The sequence below is a fragment of the Haliotis rubra genome, unplaced genomic scaffold (genome assembly GCF_003918875.1).
Source record: "Haliotis rubra isolate DU_JTF1 unplaced genomic scaffold, ASM391887v1 Scf97, whole genome shotgun sequence".
Taxonomy (NCBI): domain Eukaryota; kingdom Metazoa; phylum Mollusca; class Gastropoda; order Lepetellida; family Haliotidae; genus Haliotis; species Haliotis rubra.
The window spans coordinates 2,039,318-2,060,646 of NW_025767712.1; the positions used below are offsets into that span (position 1 = coordinate 2,039,318).

Genomic DNA, 21,329 nt, shown 5'->3' on the forward strand with positions numbered 1-21,329 from the left:
TGTGGATCCTCTGTTCCAAGATTTTGCATCACATGTTTCCTATTTCTGGAAGATGGCTCAGCTAGTGTACAGGTGCAGACTGTATCTTGACTCTTTATTGTGTTCTGGTACTGTGACATACCTGTACATAAACGCTGGCAGTTCACGAAGTCCAGCATTGTGGAAGTTTGTATGTAAATTAGGATTCAACAACAAAGTACATATAGAAAAGTAAAATGGAAATGATTGAAAAAATGATTTCCTTATATTCAGTGTCAGTTTATCATGGTGTACAGATTTTGAAGAGAGAAACTTGACTGAGAATTGCTGCAGATCAGCTGTTGAATATTTGCTTCTGGGTATGTCCAGATCTAGATACATCCATGGAAACATACGGTTTATAAGCCCAATTACTTTTCCAGATTTCCAAATGTGATTGATTTGTTTACATAAATTATATACAGACAAATAAAGTGCATGAAGTAGTACACCGGAAATATTTTCTGCTTTTATTTACCATTCTCTTAATTCATTAAAAGATAGAAACCCATGTTTTCAGATTATTGAACTAAATTTGAACAACGCCAACGGATAAGTAAAGGCGCCACGCGCAGTGTTGATAATCTATTTATAGATACCAAAACGATCTGCAACATGAACATGTGGTTGTGTTCACAGTTTTATAAAATTATAAACTCAAACAACAAAATTTCAGTTACCCTTCCCCTTCTAATATCTGTGACGGAGGTGAATTGCCAGATAGATTAATTGATTCGAAAGAAATTACGCTTCCTACAGTCTCTGCAGCTAGTCGAGACGATTTTTCATCGGGCATGTAACTCATTTTCACTCGCCAGTTGCAATCTGCCAGCTATAATATAATAAAAATCACATACGTATAACTTGCCTCTTTAAATAACATCCACAAAAGACGGATACCAAAGTATCACAAGCAGAATTCATCAACAACGTTCGCAATCACGTAACGTTTCGCCGGCGGTGACGCCATTGTGATTTGTCAGTGGTTGTCCCCCCAAGGTCAAAAACGAAGTGGGCGGGGCTTATCGGCCGGGACTGGATCGGTCTATTGATTGTGGGACTGTTTACGAGACTTACATCTGAGAAGAAAATATCACTCAGATGAGTAATTCATTCATCTGGACCGTTCAATGTATGTTGGCCTAAAGAGTTGTACATGAATGTATATTTCATCTCAAATATCTGCATGTCACAAAGTGGATGGTTGGATAGAGGGTCGTCTCAGGACCTTTGGGTGTGCTTCTTTTGTATTTTTATAAAAATTCAGTGCTGTTATTGAAAAAACAAAAATATCATGTATATATAACTTCTGCGACCTTTCGGCGACACGGGGTTTTCTACAAAATTCTCTAACACCTGGATATATGTTCAGTAATAAACAATGGGGGAATTATTGTCTAGATATATGCTATTAGGTTTTGAACTGTTTTTTCAAATATACATAAAAAATAAGTGTTCGCCATAACATTACTGTTTCGCTCTCACTAACTTTCGGCGATATGGCTGTGCGTCAAAATGGTGAGGGGCGGTGGGGTAGCCTAGTGGTTAAAGCGTTGGCTCGTCACGCCGAAGACCCGGGTTCGATTCCCCACATGGGCACAATGTGTTAAGCCCATTTCTGGTGTCCCCCGCCGTGATATTGCTGGAATATTGCTAAAAGCGGCGTAAAAATAAACTCAGTCAGTCAGTCAAAATGGTGAAAGTTAAAATGCGGCAACGTCGAAATGAGCCAGAGCTAATAATTCAATAATGTCTGTAGATATTCTGGGAGCTGACAGACAAGAATAATATGCCACCAAGAACACGTTTAAATACTAACACATTTGATACTTTAATCAAAGTCACACTGTAATAATCTAAATATATTGAATTCATGTTTCACACGAAGGCCCGTTCACGTTTTGTGTCAAATCGGATCCCGTTTGCTACAGTTTTCGCGCACTACACGAGGTGACTTGGCTATGGAAAATTCATGGTTTGTATCGTAATCAGAGTATTTTGTTGAAAACAGCAACATATACAATTGTATCAAAGGCGATGCCTGTCCCATGACACAATATATTTCAAGATTTCGCAACTGGAAGAAATTGTTTGCTGGTAACTTGATCGCGGTTGTGAGGTCTCGTATCATGATGCCACTTGATCCACACCTAAACTATCGCTTAGACTCTGAATATAAAAAAAAAAAATGATAGTAACAAACAAACCCATTAGAAATTGAAAAGGAGCCCCAGGGAAACCAGAACCTGAGGAAAAGTAGACTTGTTTCATTTAGGGCTTTAGCATTGCAGAAAGGGTTAGGCAGTAGGGAAAATACTATTGTGGTTCAGCGACTGTGAGACATAGAGAATACTACACGAGGTCTCATTACATACGAATTATACGAAACGAGTGTCCTTCTTATGGTATCTGACCGAGCGAAAGCGAGGTCAGATAACATAGGAAGGTCACGAGTTACGTATAATTCGTATGTAATGAGACCGAGTGTGGTATTTTATTTATTACCCACGTCTTACATGCATTAAATTGACAAAATAGCGTATTTTTGTGAATATTTTGGTTTCAAACCGAAACCGGTTTGATAAAGAGGTTGCGGAAGAGTTTTGTACTGTAGTACAATATTTGCATGACATCACACTGACGCCTGATATTCAGGGTATCTTTTCGCACCGATATTTTTTTTTCTTATATTAAATATATATATCTACCAACTAATTGATAAATAAAACCCCCCAAACAGTCCACAAACCATTTCTAATTTCAGGAACTAACCAAACCTGTAAGACTTGAATTCAGTAAAATTACTTAAAGGCCAAATATAGAGATAGCATAACACATTACAACCCATTTTATCACCCACACTGCATATTTTGACTGCATCAGTGCTTGTCACCCTCTATTAGACCATGGGGTTAATACTCATTGGCATGGGTTTGCTCAAATAATGAGCTGATACTGCAGTGTTGAGGAAGACTTAATTTGTAGTTATAGTTTCATGATGTCAATCTCCATTGCCGCTCTTTGCTGTTTCCTCTGATAGCTGAACTACACATTTTTATATCAGCTACACATTTCCTAAATGTTCCATGCAAAGGAAATATGCATCTGCTCACTTGACCATAATGTTTCAGTTACATTATTTTATCAAGAGTTTCTAACTTTCAAATATAGCTTTTTGTACTCCAGCTTTGAACCCTGCCCCTTTGGGTGTTTATGTGCAGTATATCTCCTCCACTGGTCTATCAGAGTAAAAATATCAGTGTTAAGTGATGAAATGTATATTTTGCACCATTTTCATGCTAATAATACTAATTACCTTAATCTGGGTACTTAGATTGTAGCCTACAACCTTATTACCTACAAGTAATGGCTGTCTGGGTCAAACCTTGTTTGTTTTTAGTAACCTGATACATTTTGTGGCTGATTGTGTCAAGAATTTCTAATTACTGGATAACACTTTTACTGCTGCTGAGAGATCCTGAAAGATAAAAACCTTTCTTGCATTTGGCCCAGGACTATAACCTTGTCTGTCCACATGCCACTGCCACTCAGCCAGCATATTTATGACCAATACATCCTCCTACTCACAGGTAACTCAACTGACAACCATAAATGTTGGTTAAGTTGTATTTTTCTGCACTTGGTCCAAACTTGATATAGTTTCAAATGCTTGAGATTTTCCACTTCAATTTGACAAACAAATACATGTACTGATGCACTTGAATCTGTTAATTTAATATTGAGCATGTATGCAGTCAGAATTCCCTTTTTGAGCTTTCGTAATTCCATTGCAGATATATCTTTGTATATTTAATGCAGGAACATTTCCTCATTTCAAAGTCTAAATCCTGTACATTGTGTAACATAGGAAAGAGGGTAAACACCAGTGGACAGAATAAGATTAACTGAAAAATCAAGGATGAATCTCACTTATTGATAGGTCAATAGACCAACTGTTTCTATGCAGGGATATGTTATTAGTCGTTATGGTTTTTTAAGTTCCCTTAGCGGTCAAATTGCATAAAAGGGTAATTTTGTTCAAAGCGGGGGTTTCTTAAAATAACTTTTTCTTTTTAAAAAAATTGAGGTGAACATTTTCTTCAATACAAACAGTAAGAATTAAAACCTCTTCCTGTTGTAAGTTACTTTTACAAACCATAACAACAGTTTCAGAAATGCTGCTTTGATGCATCTATTCAGGTAGTGTGCATCATTCATCATTGGCCCACCACCGGCTGATAGTTTGCACTGTCGACTAATATCGACATCTCTGAACAGCACTGGGCAGACAGTATTGATATAAATCATAGAATTGATGATCGTTATTAGGAATAGTAACTTTAAACAAAAATCAAAAAGAAATCTGAAAGAAATCAACATATTTTGTATTAGTGGTGAGTTTTGACATTTTATGCATGGATGACTAACAAAACTGCATCCTGAACATGACTTAGAAGCAACCCATGAATAAAGACATAACATTGTATATTGTGTGAGTAAATTGAAACTATGTTTCATCACAATCATGCATACTATTTATGATATTATGGGTATTCTTAAATTCCATTCAAATTGACTTGATGGTGCAAGTCTTTTCCTTTGGTCACCCTTCAAATCAAGTTCAAAGTTGACAAAGACTGTAAAAAGTCTGGAAAGGTCTAGCCTGTCTCATAGTTCCTGAACTGCATTATTTTTACTTCCATCTATGCCTTTCTGCAATGCTGAAGCCCTAATTGAAGCAAGTCTAGTTTTATTTGGGTTCAGGAATCTCCCATGTCACTGAAGCTCCTTTTCAGTTTAAAATGAATTATTTGTTTGTATCAAAATTAAATATATTCAGAGACTAAGTGCTAGTCTCGGATGGTCCTGTTAGATGTGGAAATCATATCCAATCCAGTTTATGCCTGGTAAGTTAATATTATTTTACGAAAGTTTCTGAATATGAAACATTGTAAATTCATAATTTATGTATGTTGTTAGGATGATAACTAAATCTAGTAGTATTTTAAATACTTTATCAGTTCGGAAGAAAAATTATAAATTTCTTATTCTCAATTTTGAATTTAAGTTCATAATCATTTCGAGAATAATATTGTCAACATTTTGATGTTACATAATGCAGACAATTATGAATGGGATCAAGAGACGTTGAGCTTGGCAGAGGAGAAATGTGATCTTCAAATTGCAGAATCAGAGGAGGAGTCTCTGAGGCATTCCAAAGGGAGGAAGGGGTAGGTTATGTGATCCAGAGATCAATACCTTCACGTTAGTAGAAATTGTGATTTCTACCTTAACTAGGGATGTCGCGATACATAATTTTTATGAATCGATACGTAAACTCAAGACATGATTTGATATGTATCATGATACCTATTTTCGCTGCATTATTGCATGAATTTATTTACATTTTGAACATTAATATTTCATATTTTATAATTGTCCATGAAAAGATCAACATTATTTATCCTCAGAGATGAAAAAGTTCTAATTTCCCATCTATGTGCATGAAAAATAATCATTTATAACTCTCATAACATCAAAAAAACATGATATGTAAACGATACATATTACAACATATTTAAACAGATACTTTCAAAACTAAATATCGATACAGTTTTGAATGTATTGATAATTGTACCATCTTAGAAAAAGTATCAACGCATCGATGTATTTAGGCGTCCCTAACCTTAACAATGTTCTGGCCTACCTTTAGAATTCAGCATCACAAACTTGCAATATCCCATGAGAAGTAATGCCTCATGAATCTTTGCAAATTGTTTAATCCTTCTCAATATTAGTACAGTTATCTTGAATGGTTGTGTGCCGATCAGTACCGTGTGCAGCAATACATGTTTTAGGTATTATCTCAATACATGATCTTTACAGTAAATGTAGCTTTTTTTTAAAATGGCAGAATTTGCTCTTTTCATATATCAATAGGGTAATTTTCAACATTTTTAAGCTTTTCTATTGACTTTTGCACTTGAATGATGTCCAAACATTTACAATTCAAAAAATAATCCCTGCAATAATCATGTTTTTTATTGAGATATCATTTTCACTTTTAGGTTACTATCTACTCATATCTTACCAGTTTCATAGAGAGCTGATGCGTGTTGTGTTTCCTAGTGCACACAATTCAGACCAGACCCATGAAGAGAAAATATTGGCATTTCTCAATACAGAGTATACAAATTAACATATTGCCTACATTTTGTTGTTTTCTGTAGTCAATAATTCAATCTTCCATCAGATAATCAGGTGTATGAAAGTTCTGACACCATTCTGTTCATATCACAGGGGTGGCTGGGGGTGGGGATGGGTGGGTTCTCAAATATATTTGTTTTACATAATTGTATCAGGTGTTTAAATGGGTTGTTATCAAATGATTCATGTAATTGTCAATACATTTGCATTAATGTTTTTGTGTCCTTCATACACAGTAAATTCAGCAAATGAGAACTGAAGACACCTGTATTCCATGTCAGCAGATACATTTTCTTCCTTTACCTTTTCAGGATTCTGATGTAGTATCTGTGAGAAGGTACTAAAATGTAAAGGTGGATATACTGTTCATCAGCAGATGCACTGGAAGTCAAAAGGTACCAACAGTGTTTAGTAGTTTCTCTCTAGATATCAAGATAAGTGAACACCCATAACATCATATCATGATACAAAGTCAAGAATGTGTTTAGCACCTCCGCTTTTCATCATATTATTGGCAGGTCATTAGTAAAATAATCAAGCTTTCGCTACTAAATTCCATTGTATACAACTAGGATGTGTTGTATAAAGGTCTGTGTTTATGATGAATAGGATGTATTGTGTTAACTATCGGGCAACTTACATATATACATGGTTTAATTTATATTCAGCAGACTCTTGGGCAAGATATGTATATCATAATCATCAGAATGTTGGGTAACACATCCTATCTGCTATAATCACAGCCCATTGGGCAACACATCCTATCTGTTATTTTTACATACCTTTGGTCAACAGATTCAATCTTATATTTTTTACAAACCAATGGACAACACATCCTGTACACATCATATATATTAACAGCAGACTTTATCAGTAGACCTTTGGGCAACACATCATATATATTATCAGTAGACCTGTGGGAGTAGTATAGGGAATGGGGGTTCTGTGACAGGCCGATTAAGAGCGTCATTATATATCTATTCCGCTTCCAGCCCCCAGTATAAATTAACAATTTCGAGCAGAGACACCATTCGATGCACATCCCAGACCCCTATAGGAGCCTTAACATCTGTAGAGTTTCGGCAACCCCAGGCGGGAACGAGGACGGCGCCAAATGCTAAGCAGCCACCAGTTCCCCAAGGGATTCTGTGACAGGCCGACTAAGAGTGTCATTATATACCAATTCCGCTTCGAGCAGAGACATTCGATGCACTCAGTGGTTTATGAGCGTGTGCCCGTACGCGTAAGTCGTGACGCCGTCGGAGGCGATCCATCGTTTGGTGTCCATGGGCGACAGCGACGCCTTGTTGAGGGTGGGTGATGCCGTAGATGTTGTGTTTGTCGCTTCTCAACGCGTTCATTCGGTGTTTGAACGTCTTATTCTTGAACAGAGCTTGTTTGAAGAGGACGTGCTTGATTTGTTGTTTCACCACGTATTTCTTGACTCCTTTTGCCTTCGGATCTCACCCTTGTCAGCTTTCAAGATGGAGTACATCTTAGGCCTCAAACCGGCGTGATTCGGCGATGGGTGTGCCAGCAAGATTCGTCCTTCATCTTGCCAAGGACCTTTTTGTTGATAGTGTGTTGTGTAGGGCATGGTCCTTGGGGTAATCGCTGGTGTCGTTACAGGTGTATGTGTTTTTGCCATGTCCTCATACACATCCTCGGTGTATATCTAACAACAAGGAATCTGTGTCCGTGTACAGCAGCCCACATCGATCACCGTATTGCTTCTTGAGCTGGTTGTAGTAGAAATCATACATGAGATGTTTGGACGAAGTCGAGAATGCTCATCCCTAATGATAGACGGGTCGGTTGAGCTTGATGTGACTTTTTGTTCATGTGCAGCGCCCGCCAAGTCGTTATCAAATAGCTTGCTTCTGTTGAAGGCGGGCTAGCGATCAGCTTCCTGAGCTTTTCCTCCTGTGAGATGCGCATCGCCTGAAGTTTGACCGTCACCCGCTTTTTCTCAGGTTCTCCATCGTCTTACCAAACACCGAAGTTGTTCATGAGCTTATACAAGTTCTTCTCGGTCACTGGTGGCCAGCTTTGCAGGTCCTGTGTTCATTCTGATGTAGGGCTCCATCCAAGGACTTTGGTCAAACTTCAGCACCCTATGAATTTTGGTCAGTTTCATACCCAACGATAGGTACAGCTGCAGGTTGCGATAGTGCTGCGACGATATTTGGTCTTGTTCATCAAGTTCGGACGAAGTTTTCCACCCGGAGCCAGGGTGTGTCTCACTCAACAAGTCCAGCTGATAGTCGGACATCCAGTCTCGGCAGACCATCAAACCGTTCGAGGCCAGCAAGGGCGGATTGGGGTAGCCTAGTGGTTAAAGCGTTATTCCGCGTCCCGAAGACCGGGTTCGATTCCCACATGGGCACAATGTGTTAAGCCCATTTCTGGTGTCCCCCGCCGTGATATTGCTGGAATATTGCTAAAAGCGGCGTAAAACTAAACTCAGTCAGTCAGTCGGGGGCCAGCGGGTAGCTGTTGTGAGCAGCGTGTAATGCCTGGGGATACTCCAGATCCACTTCGAGGATGTAACCCTTCCCCGAATCTGGCGCGATGTTCGTTGATATCGATCTCATCATTCAACCACTCAAACCCACCAGTAGGCAGAGATTGACTCATAGCCCAACCGTGTACAGGTTGTTGCGCCGAGGTAGAGGAGATGATTGGTGGGCTTTGCTAAAGTAAGAGCCTTCCACGTACTTATTGTTGGCTCTTAGCATTACCCGTTTGGCGCCATGGAAATCCCACCTCGCCAATCCTTTTTCGATGAACAGGTGCATGTAAAGTAATCCGTGAGCAATTCCAGCTTAACTCCGGTTTCTTCAGCAGCGCGATCCCGATAGACCGGGGCTGGTGTAGTACCATGCAGGGTCGAGTTGATACTGTTTCAAACCGCCCTCCTAAGCGTCTCGAACACATCGGCTAGCAGGAGCACGTCCGCTTCTCAAGTACAGGTCGTGGTAGTCACCCAGATTCTTACATCCCAGTTTCTCCCCACATCGTTCTGGCGCTGCGTGGCGTGAATCGTCCTGGGAGATATGGGATTCGGTCAGGTTGCTGTAAAACCGATTCGATGGGAGGTAATCGGTCTCATCGAACTTAGACCAATCATCCATGTACTCGTATGGGTACACACCCTTCCTCATCAGCAGGGCCGAAGTCTGGCGTTGGTGTGCCGATCAGTGATGGGGAAGGTGTCATTGGCTTTGACCAAACTATCGAAGGCGATGACAGGAGGAACTGGCGCTGTCAATGAATCTCAGACCGTTGAGCGAGAGCGCAGATGTATTTTTCCATGTTGTTGGGGATGCACTTGATATCACCGCCCACCTTCCGAGATGGCCTGCATGATCAGGTGGGCATCGCATCTTCCTCAGATTGTGGAAGACCCGGGATGTTGATTGTTTTAGGAGGTTGATTCTAAGCTGGAAGATTGCAACGCGTTATGGGCGGCACCGGTACCGGCCGGTGATGTGGCAGTGATCTCTCACAACATCCCCATTCAGCAGCCCCTGACATATGTGGCAATTCTCAACACGCTTGTGAGCTTTACTTGGTCCTTCGGAGTCATGCGCATGGGGCAGCATTGTACAGCCTTTTCCTGATGATTTTCTCTTCCTGCTGCAAACACATCAGGAATGGCTTGCCGCGCCAGGACCGGTAGATGACTGGAGCATTCGTTTGTCCATCGCATCGATCGACCCGCACCGAACCCGCAAGCTTGGTGTTCTTGGGTCTTGCCACGTAAAACTTTGCTCAGTGTTGGGCGCGCCGTGGTCGACCGTTTGATGAGGGGGCCGAAGTCCTGCGTAGATCATGTAAGGCACAGGCATCTGGTGTTTGTGGTTGGTGAATTTCAAGATGTTGTCGCCTTCCTTAGGCATATCGAACCTGGGATAAGCGCCGTCTCTCCTACACCTAGGCAATACCCTGATGCGCTTGCAGCAGATCGGACTCGCGTAAAACCGCAGACATCGTTAGCAGAAGTGTTTCTTCTCGTGCATCGATTGATCGTGCAACAGCCTAATTCAGATTTTTATCGCCGCGGTGAGTGGTACTGGTCAGCGTTTTTAGATGAGGAATATATTGGTTCTCGCGACAGTTTTATCACCCACAGGGCTTATCCTATAACGATGGTTTTGTCGTAGCTTCATGACCGAACACATTGATGGCCACCTTGTTTTGCTTTCGAATTGTGCCCAGTAGGAGATGGGTGTTAAAGCGTTCTACACCGTGTGAAGTCGGAACCGATTCTTCGATCGATGGATAGCTGGAACGCCTGCCCGATTGCCGGTTGGTTCATGCGTGGCTATGACGCCACCACCGCACAGTAATCGATTAACATCATTAAGCTTTGGGTTTTGGGGTTAGCGAGGGCCTTTTGGCCTTGAAATGCTTGGGCACCCGTGTATTAATGCCCACCTTTGGCCGCATGTAGTTCCGCTATAATGAGATAAATGGTGTTGATTTTGTCTACCACCCATCCATAGAGCCCATATGGGTATATCTCCAGCGACTCTTGTATTTTCTGCAGCGACGCTGGCGTCGATGGGGATTCAATCAATTCTGGTTGGGTTAGGGCTTCCTGTTTACCTCTGAAATAGGGTGCAGCGTACTCAGTACTGCCGTCCATTATTCTGTTTTTGGAGCTCCATTTTTCATCGTTAGTTGGTACTTGATGCTTTTCAAGTCAGCCTAGTTCTTCGGCGGAGTTTACTAGCGTGGGGGATTTGACTGTACCGGTATCGATATTGGAATCAACCGGCTATTATCCAACCCGAGGAGATACTTACCACGGCGTGCTCGGAGTCTGCACAAATCTCAACCCCTACTGGCCTGGTGTCTTCCAGCAAGGTGATCAATTTCGGCTCTTCTCATCGCGGGAATAACTTCTTCAATCCGTTCTTTATGCGAGGAGTTTGAGGTCTCCCGCTGCGGTAGGGGGCTTTGGTATATTTCATATCGAGCAAGGTGAGCAGTTGGGGTTTCCTCAGGCGAGAATAACCCGTCAGTCCCAACTTTTAGAGAACTTTGAGTTCAGGCGACAGTAATCGCCATTGTATACCATATCGCGGAGCCACATGTCTAATAGAGAGTTTTTCGATGTGCAGATAATCCCGTCATGGCCTTCAAAAAATATGAATCGCCCCTTAAATCTTTCGTCCTAGGCAGGCGGTTACGTTCGTTGAGGTAGTCTTTCTTCTTATCGTAAATAAGTTGGTTTCGAACTACGTCCCTCTCCATGGTCTTTGCACAGCCCATGGCTGTCCTTTGTGACCCTATGCGCATACTTTGCATGCGTAATTGACATGACCCTTTCTCACAGTGGGCATGCGAAAGTAGCAATATTCAGCCACAGCGGCTATTTCACGCGGGCTAACCGGCTTGCCGAGCAATACCCATTTGCAATAATGCGGTTCCCACGGCCACCATATGCTGTATACCTTGCCATCGCGAAATCAAATGTCTTCTAAATGTTACTACATCGCGGAAGGGTCCGGGGAGTTTCAGGGCTTAGGTGTTGCTGGTTTACTATGCTTCCAGGTCTTGTGGATGACCTTCCAGAGTAATAATGGCAGCTATCGAAGCATAGGTTAACCTTTGGGCTGATTCTACCATCCTCCGCCTTCTGGATAGCCCAGGCAGGTGTCTTCTTGTTCCTCTTCTATTTCCTCCAGGACTTCATCCTTGTCCAACCTCGACAGGATGTCAACCAATAAATTGACGATGTATGGCGGGTTGCTCCACACGAGTCTCGAGAACTCCCAAGCGATGGTAGAAGTCCTGGATGGTTGTAGCGGGTACTACCAGAGCCATTGTTACTTCGATCTATCGAGTCACCTTTTGGCGGTTTCCGTTGGGGCGGCAACGATATTTGTGGGTCATCGACTGGCTAATAGCGATACTTCTGGTTCTTTAGCGATCAGGATCTCTCCATATGTGTAGAGTCTTGTGGACCCAATACCGAGGCAGCTTTTAACCTCATTTTGCTGGGGAGCACCCTCGAAGGAGTGTATTTCTTGGATCTTATGCGAAGGCAAATCTCTTTTTGGTGGCATGGTTGGTTTTTTCCTGGGAATATATATACCCATACTTCCTATATGTCTATATATGGGAATCCCAATCCTCTCCCAGGAATCCCAATCCTCTCCCAGGAATCCCAATCCTCCCCAGGAATCCCAATCCTCTCCCAAAGAGCTCCTAGCAATGCTTAGCAAATGCTTTAGCAGTGCTTAGCAATGCTTAGCAAATACTTAGCAATGCTTAGCAATGCTTTAGCAAATGCTTAACAATGCTTAGCAAATGCTTAGCAAATGCTTAGCAATGCTTAGCAATGTAGCAATGCTTAGCAAATGTAGCAATGCTTAGCAAATGCTTAGCAATACTTAGCAACCCTCTAGGTTATGTCTGGTGTAAACCCAGTTTGTCTAGTGTGCCTTAGTTTCCCATATAGACAATATTTTTGTGAATGTATAGATATATTAGCAACCAAATGCCTCCAAAAAGACAACTTATCACTTAAGCCCAGAGTGGAGATTAAGCCGGGCGTGGAAAGCCCCAGCACAAGAAACTAGATAAATCGATTGACGCATCGGTTCCAATGCGACTCGCGTGAAATATGGAATACAGCCCCTGGAGAGAGCGTGCTGCCGACCCCGCGCAGGCGCCAGCCACTAAGCTTGGTGGCGTGACTGCCGCTGCCAGAGCCAACTGTGCTCCCGTCCGGGACTTCTACTGAATGCTTTGGAGAGGTCGGTGGAGCAAACTGCGGTGATGTGCATCGAGCGATGTACTCTGCTCAAAATGGTAGAGGTGTATTTTTACAGAATGGTGTCTCTGCTTCAAAAACGTGAGAGGTGCATGGGCTTGTGCATTGAATGGTGTCTCTGCTCCAGCGGAATTGGTATATAATGATGCTCTTAATCGCTTTCTATGACTGGGAACTTGGCATCCGGCCGTCCTCGTTCTCGCCTGGGGTTGCCGAAACTCTACAGATGTTAAGGCTCCTATAGGGGTCTGGGATGTGCATCGAATGGTGTCTCTGCTCGAAATTGTTAATTTATACTGGGGGCTGGAAGCGGAATAGATATATAATGACGCTCTTAATCGGCCTGTCACAGAACCCCCATTCCCTATACTACTGTGGGCAACACATCATATCATCAGTAGACCTTTGGACAACACATCATCTATATCACAAGTAGACCTGTGGGCAACACATCATATATATTATCAGTAGACCATTGGGCAACTCATATATATATATATATCACCAGTAGACCTGTGGGCAACAAATCATGTGTATTATCAGTAGACCTGTGGGCAACACATCATATATATTATCAGTAGGCCTGTGAGCAACAAATCATATGTATTGTCAGTAGACCTGTGGGCAACACATCGTATAATCAGTAGACCTTTGGGCAACACATCATATATATTATCGGTAGACCTGTGGGCAACACATCATATGTATTATCAGTAGACCTGTGGGCAACACATCATACAATCAGTAGACCTTTGGGCAACACATCATCTATATTATAAGTACACCTTTGGGCAACATATCATTTATATTGTCAGTAGACCTTTAGGTAACACATCATATATATTATCAGTAGACCTGTGGGCAATACATCATGTGTATTATCAGTAGACCTGTGGGCAATACATCATGTGTATTATCAGTAGACCTGTGGGCAACACATCCTATATATTATCAGTAGGCCTGTGAGCAACACATCATATATATTATCAGTAGGCCTGTGAGCAACACATCATATGTATTGTCAGTAGACCTGTGGGCAACACATCTTATAATCAGTAGACCTTTGGGCAACACATCATATATATTATCAGTAGACCTGTGGGCAACACATCATATGTATTATCAGTAGACCTGTGGGCAGCTTACATCATATAATCAGTAGACCTTTGGGCAGCACATCAGAGTATATTATATCAGTAGACCTGTGGGCAACACACACATCATATGTGTGCTGTCAAGTAGACCTGTGGACAACACATCATATATTATATCCAGTAGACGTATTGGGCAACACATCATGTGTTTTAATCAGTAGACCTGTGGGCAGCACATCATATAATCAGTAGACCTTTGGAGCAGCATCATCTATATTATCAGTAGATCTTTGGGCAGCACATCATGTGTATTGTCAGTAGACCTTTGGGCAACACATCAGGTATATTATCAGTAGACTAACGGGCAATACATCATATATATTATCGGTAGACCTGTGGGCAACACATCATATGTGGCTATCAGTAGACCTTTAAGGCAACACATCATACAATCAGTAGACCTTTGGGCAACACATCATCTATATTATAAGTATAACCTTTGGGCAGCATATCATATATATATTGTCAGTAGACCTTTAGGGTAGCACATCACTATATATATATTATCCAGTAGACTCTGTGGGCAATACATCATGTGTATTATCAGTAGACCTGTGGGCAACACATCATATGTATTATCAGTAGACCTTTGGGCAACACATCATATATATTATCAGTAGGCCTGTGAGCAACACATCATATGTATTGTCAGTAGACCTGTGGGCAACACATCGTATAATCAGTAGACCTTTGGGCAACACATCATATATATTATCGGTAGACCTGTGGGCAACACATCATATGTATTATCAGTAGACCTGTGGGCAACACATCATATGTATAATCAGTAGACCTTTGGGCAACACATCATCTATATTATAAGTACACCTTTGGGCAACATATCATATATATTGTCAGTAGACCTTTAGGTAACACATCATATATATTATCAGTAGACCTGTGGGCAACACATCATGTGTATTATCAGTAGACCTGTGGGCAACACATCATACAATCAGTAGACCTTTGGGCAACACATCATCTATATTATAAGTACACCTTTGGGCAACATATCATATATATTGTCAGTAGACCTTTAGGCAACACATCATATATATTATCAGTAGACCTGTGGGCAATACATCATGTATATTATCAGTAGACTATTTGGCAACACATGTATATTACCAGTAGACTTTTGGGCAACACATCTTTTATAATACCAGTAGACCTTTGGGCAACACATCTTATATAATACCAGTAGACCTTTGGGCAAAACCTCATATGTATTATCAGTAGACCTGTGGGCAATACATCATGTATATTATCAGTAGACTTTTTGGCAACACATCATGTATATTATCAGTAGACCTTTAGGCAACACATCATGTATATTATCAGTAGACCTTTGGGCAACACATCATATAATCAGTAGACCTTTGGGCAACACATCATATATATTACCAGTAGACCTGTGGGCAACACATCATATATTATCAGTAGACCTTTGGGCAACACATCATGTATATTATCAGTAGACTTTTGGGCAACACATCTCATATATTACCAGTAGACCTTTTGGCAACACATCATATATATCATCAGTAGACCTTTGGGCAACACATCATGTATACAATCAGTAGACCTGTGGGCAACACATCATATATATTATCAGTAGACCTTTGGGCAACAACACATTTATACAATCAATAGACCTTTGGGCAACACATCTTATATAATACCAGTAGACCTTTGGGCAAACACACCTCATATGTATTATCAGTAGACCTGTGGGCAATACATCATGTATATTATCAGTAGACTATTTGGCAACACATCATGTATATTATCAGTAGACCTTTGGGCAACACATATATACAATCAGTAGACCTTTAGGCAACACATCATGTATATTATCAGTAGACCTTTGTGCAACACATCATATTACCAGTAGACTTGGGGGCAACAAATCTCATATATTACCAGTAGACCTTTGGGCAACACATCATGTATATTATCAGTAGACTTTTGGGCAACACATCTCATATATTACCAGTAGACCTTTTGGCAACACCTTATATGTATCATCAGTACACCTTTGGGCAACACATCCTACAATCAGTAGACCTGTGGGCAACACATCATATGTATTATCAGTACACCTTTGGGCAACACATCCTACAATCAATAGACCTATGGGCAACACATCTTATATAATACCAGTAGACCTTTGGGCAACACATCTTATATAATACCAGTAGACCTTTGGGCAACACCTCATATGTATTATCAGTAGACCTGTGGGCAACACATCATGTATATTATCAGTAGACCTTTGGGCAACACATATATACAATCAGTAGACCTTTAGGCAACACATCATGTATATTATCAGTAGACCTTTGGGCAACACATCATATTACCAGTAGACTTTTGGGCAACACATCTCATATATTACCAGTAGACCTTTTGGCAACACCTTATATGTATCATCAGAACATCTTTGGGCAACACATCCTACAATCAGTAGACCTGTGGGCAACACATCATATGTATTATCAGTACACCTTTGGGCAACACATCCTACAATCAGTAGACCTATGGGCAACACATCATATTATTGTCAATACCAGGGCAGACCTTTGGGCAACACATCTTATATAATACCAGTAGACCTTTGGGCAACACCTCATATGTATTATCAGTAGACCTATGGGCAACACATCATGTATATTATCAGTAGACCTTTGGGCAACACATATATACAATCAGTAGACCTTTAGGCAACACATGTATATTATCAGTAGACCTTTGGGCAACACATCATATAATCAGTAGACTTTTGGGCAAAAAATCTCATATAATAACCAGTAGACCTTTGGGCAACACAAATAATCAGTAGACCTGGGCAACACATATATAATTATCAGTAGACCTTTGGGCAACACATCATCAGTATGGGCACACACATTATCAGTAGACCTTTGGGCAACACATCATATTATCAACCTTTGGGCAACACATACTATCAGTTGGGCAACACATCATATGTATTATCAGTACACCTTTGGGCAACACATCCTACAATCAGTAGACCTGTGGGCAACACATCATATGTATTATCAGTACACCTTTGGGCAACACATCCTACAATCAGTAGACCTATGGGCAACACATCATATGTATTATCAGTACACCTTTGGGCAACACATATACATGGTCAGTGGAGCTTTGGGCAACACATCATATATAGTGTATATACCAAGCTCTCTGTAGTTCACCTGTCTACAGTCATATTTTATTCAAACTTTGTATCCCTAAAGAGGCCATTTAACTGATCAGCTTGTAATCTAGTTATATCATATGGATAAGTGGAGTTGGGTTGTCACACTGTGCACTCAGCTGTAGTATTAAATCATACATACTAAAGGGTTAATATTTCTTCCTTGCAGTCTGTATTGACTGATGTCAGTTATGATTCAACAATTCAAATGATATATGTCATACCTGACTGAGATGCATAAGTGGTGTTCTGCCTGGAAAAGGACAATTAGGGACCCTTCATACATAAAAATATAGGGTCAGTTTATATGAATTATGGGGGTCACACTCAGAGATATTATATACAATTTGAAACATGATTGACCAGTATTGTTATTGAAATACAAATGATTTGCTCTGTCTACTGAATAAGTCAGTGCATTTCAAGTTTTCCCCCCACTTTCTGATGAAGAGCTCAGTTATCACTAAAGCATGTGATCATGGTGATGTCATGCATTCTATCAAGGTGTTATTACATACCATGGTGAACTCATAGCATTCCAGACCTTTCTCATGTCTCACAACTTTGAAAGTCACCTAGATAGATAGAAATTTGAAAAACGACAGATCATGTTTGTATTCTACAATGTCAGTACATACTGTATGTTTCTAGATTTGTAGGTTTCATTGAGTAGTCAATGCCAAAATTGTTTGCATTTCAAACCTCAAGCTAAACTTGTATGTTCCAAATGTAATTTCTGTTTTATCAAATACTCAACAAAACTCTCAAATCTGAAAACATACCATGTCTTTTTTTCAAACTAGATAACTAACCCTTAGCCTTCAGCACTGCTAGAACTTGGCTGACATATTGCCGACATATGTCATCAACTGGTTCCAATTGCATCATGTTTGACATGTAGGAGATTTGGAGAAAAATCACTGAGCCAATTGTATGCAGAATTTTATGAAGTTTGGTTTAGAAGTTAGCGAATCAGATATCTTTTATTTGTTTGCATATTTTCAGTTCAGACCTTTGTTTTATAAAAAACCTAATGCTGCCATTTTTGTCCATCAAAATGTTGTTTTAATCAATATTTCTCTTTTGTTCAATTATTTTCTTGTTGCTGTGATTATTTTATCATTGCTGTAATAATTTCTCTGAGTATATACCAGAACATGTGCATGTTGCTGCATATTAATTATGTCAGTGTTTTGTTTCATCATCATTTCACTAAGCAATAAAGTTAACCAGTATCTATCTGGACCTCCTTCTCCTACTTTTCCTTTCTCAGTGGTATTCAGTCTCTATCTGCTTAATGAAGTGATTACTGACAGGCGGTGATGTAGCCTAGGGGTTAAAGCGTTAGCATGTCATGCCGAAGCCCCGGGTTCGATTCCCCACATGGGTTCAATGTGTGAAGCCCATTTTTGGTGTCCCCTACCCTGATATTGCTGGAATATAGCTAAAAGCGGCGTAAAACTAAACTCACTAACTACAAGTGTTGACCCTCATTTCTCTCATAGACATTGGCAGTCACTCCCATTCAATTTTCAGCCATGTTACGAGATTTAAAGTTTCCTCAATACACAAGGCTCCATCTTTATAGAACTATTTCTATTCTACCTTATTGCAAAGTTAATTTAAGGATTATACGTTGTTATATTGAATATTGCAGTGATTAGAAACTAACATAGACTACTCACACTTTGCTAAGAATCACAAAAATTCCCAACTTTACTTAAACATAGATTTATAATTTGATACTGTATCCATTTAAAACTGGGTAAATTGTAATATAGTAACCCTTCTTTAGGCAAACATCTACTTTAATCTAACCTTATGCACTTGATACATGAGTAACCATAAACATGGTTTTAATGGCACCAATCAACCATTTTGCAAATCATGGAATGAGTCATTTACAAGTACACAACACCTGTCAATAGCAGGTATGGGATCCACAAGATTAAATGACATACTGAAACCTAGGATCCATGCTTACAATAAGCTTAGATATTTAAACCAAATTAGATCCCACATCATAGTTTTCTGTTGAATCAATGATTTGATCCTTAGCAAAGTAGGAATAGTATATTTAGGCCACAAGTCCTCATAATGATAACAAATGAGCTAAATCTTTAAAATGGCAAATGTTTACTTGTCCTAATAAAACCTTAAGTTGGGGAGTTGGGTAAAGGCTATAGGACTAGAAGCTGAGTGATGATACTCACTGGAATTGTACCTTGATGTTTTAACATAATTTTGAAAACTTTGTCATATTTCAGAAAAGGAGACAGTTCAGGCATTTCTACAGATTTCCAAGCGTGAATGCTCTTATGTCCAACTGAGAACAAAAATGATGAACAAGCAGAAAATACAGCAGCAAAGGACAAGGAAGAGATGGCACACATTTCAAGAATAAGATTAACTTAAAAACTATTCAGATGATTTCTGAGGGATGTTACAGTTGGGAATTCACTTTCCCAGTAAAGTACAGATACTAGTACTTTGCTGGTGGGGGTGGAGTCAATCCCATGTGTGATTTGAACCCACCCTCATAGAGTGAAACACCTCATCACAGAACAACATAATCAGCAATTTAACCTGACGAATGTTAGTCAAGGTCTCGTTCAGAGAAGTGTAAATGCAAAAATTACAAATTTTTGCTAAGTTATGTAAATAAGAATGTCAAAACTATTTGGTTTAATAAATAGTAATTTTTAAACTTACAATCTTTTCTTGTTCCTATCATTGGTTCGCACTGGGGTGGATTATGGCTCCAGTTTCCATGGAGTGGGGGTGGATAGTGGTGGTGTAGCACTTGCGGATCTAGTGCAGTGTTTATTTCAAAATGGGCTGTGGTCAGATAGTATTCAGACCAGACATCAGGCAAATATCAGTGTCAGAGCCCAGTTTATTCAGGAGTCGTTTGGTATGACTAAGTGTATGATAGGAGAACCGGAATAGTCCCGACTGGCTCAAAATGGGTTGTGGTTAGATTTTATTCACACCAGACATCAGGCAAAATTAGTGTCGGAGCCCCAGTTTATTCAGGAGTCGTTTGGTATGGCTAAGTGTATGATAGGAGAACCGGAATAGTCCCGACTGGCTCAAAATGGGCTGTGTTTAGATGGTATTCAGACCAGACATCAGGAAAATATCAGTGTCGGAGCCCAGTTTATTCAGGAGTCGTCTGGTATGCCTCAATGTATGATAAGAGAACGGGAATAATCCCGACTGGCTCAAAATGGGCTGTGTTTAAATGGTATTCAGACCAGACATCAGGAAAATATTAGTGTCGGAGCCCCAGGTTATTCAGGAGTCGTCTGGTATGCCTCAGTGTATGATAGGAGATACCGGAATAATCCCGACTGGCTCAAAATGGGCTGTGTTTAGGTGATATTCAGACCAGACATCAGGCAAAATCAATGTCGGAGCCCCAGTTTATTCAGGAGTCGTCTGGTATGCCTCAGTGAATGATAGGAGAACGGGAATAATCCCGACTGGCTCAAAATGGGCTGTGTTTAGATGGTATTCAGACTCCAGACTCCATCAACCTTCGCTGATCTTTTCGTCGTGATCAGTCATTTGAAATAGTGTCAACAAATCCATATTTAATTACGCAAGTTATCATGTTGTTACTTTATCTCGTCATGAAACATATTTTTTATATCTGGACTTTGCAATCCAGTTTATTAATTTTACTCAAAAGGTCAAAAAAGAATGTTTATATCAACTGCAGTGAAATCCTGTGTCTCCCCGATATTATAACTTCGGTCCGCATTAGTCACAAAAATCACCATCATATTGCATCTACTCACGCCTCGAAATGAAGTGTATTTGGCAGAAAATGGATACGTATACATATTTCGTTTGGCTAAAAGTAATAGTTCTTTAAGCTGGACGATCACATGTCTTCGCTGTGGAAATAGCGAGATCGCGCGAAACCTCATTGGTG

At 40.3% G+C, this 21,329-nt stretch overlaps 1 long non-coding RNA gene across 2 annotated transcripts; it reads left to right on the plus strand.

Moving 5' to 3' along the window:
• The first annotated feature begins 1,943 nt into the window (after positions 1-1,943).
• On the plus strand, positions 1,944-20,100 carry LOC124265259. 2 transcript variants are annotated; one of them, XR_006895397.1, is made up of 4 exons: positions 1,944-1,993; positions 5,141-5,249; positions 6,537-6,620; positions 19,657-20,100. It is a non-coding gene; the product is annotated as an uncharacterized LOC124265259 (long non-coding RNA). The 2 variants fall into 2 exon arrangements; XR_006895398.1 differs by lacking the exon at positions 1,944-1,993 and adding an exon at positions 4,860-4,925.
• Positions 20,101-21,329: the final 1,229 nt, after the last annotated feature.